Consider the following 243-nt stretch of genomic DNA (forward strand, 5'->3'; position numbering starts at 1 on the left):
GTTTACAATGAACGCAAGTCATTATTAAATCCACTGAAACACTTACGCTGATGGCAATAATGACAGTTACGTAGAACCAACCAAGATAAATTGTCAAAAAGGTCAGTCACAAAGAAGACTATTAGGCCTAATAATCATGGCAAATATGAGAAATACATCAACCTTTATTCATTTTACCAAATTAAATGTAGTATTTGTTATACTAATGTTATAGAAATGACCAGTAAGACACTTTTTCATGAG

The sequence above is a fragment of the Oncorhynchus gorbuscha genome, linkage group LG12 (genome assembly GCF_021184085.1).
Source record: "Oncorhynchus gorbuscha isolate QuinsamMale2020 ecotype Even-year linkage group LG12, OgorEven_v1.0, whole genome shotgun sequence".
NCBI lineage: Eukaryota > Metazoa > Chordata > Actinopteri > Salmoniformes > Salmonidae > Oncorhynchus > Oncorhynchus gorbuscha.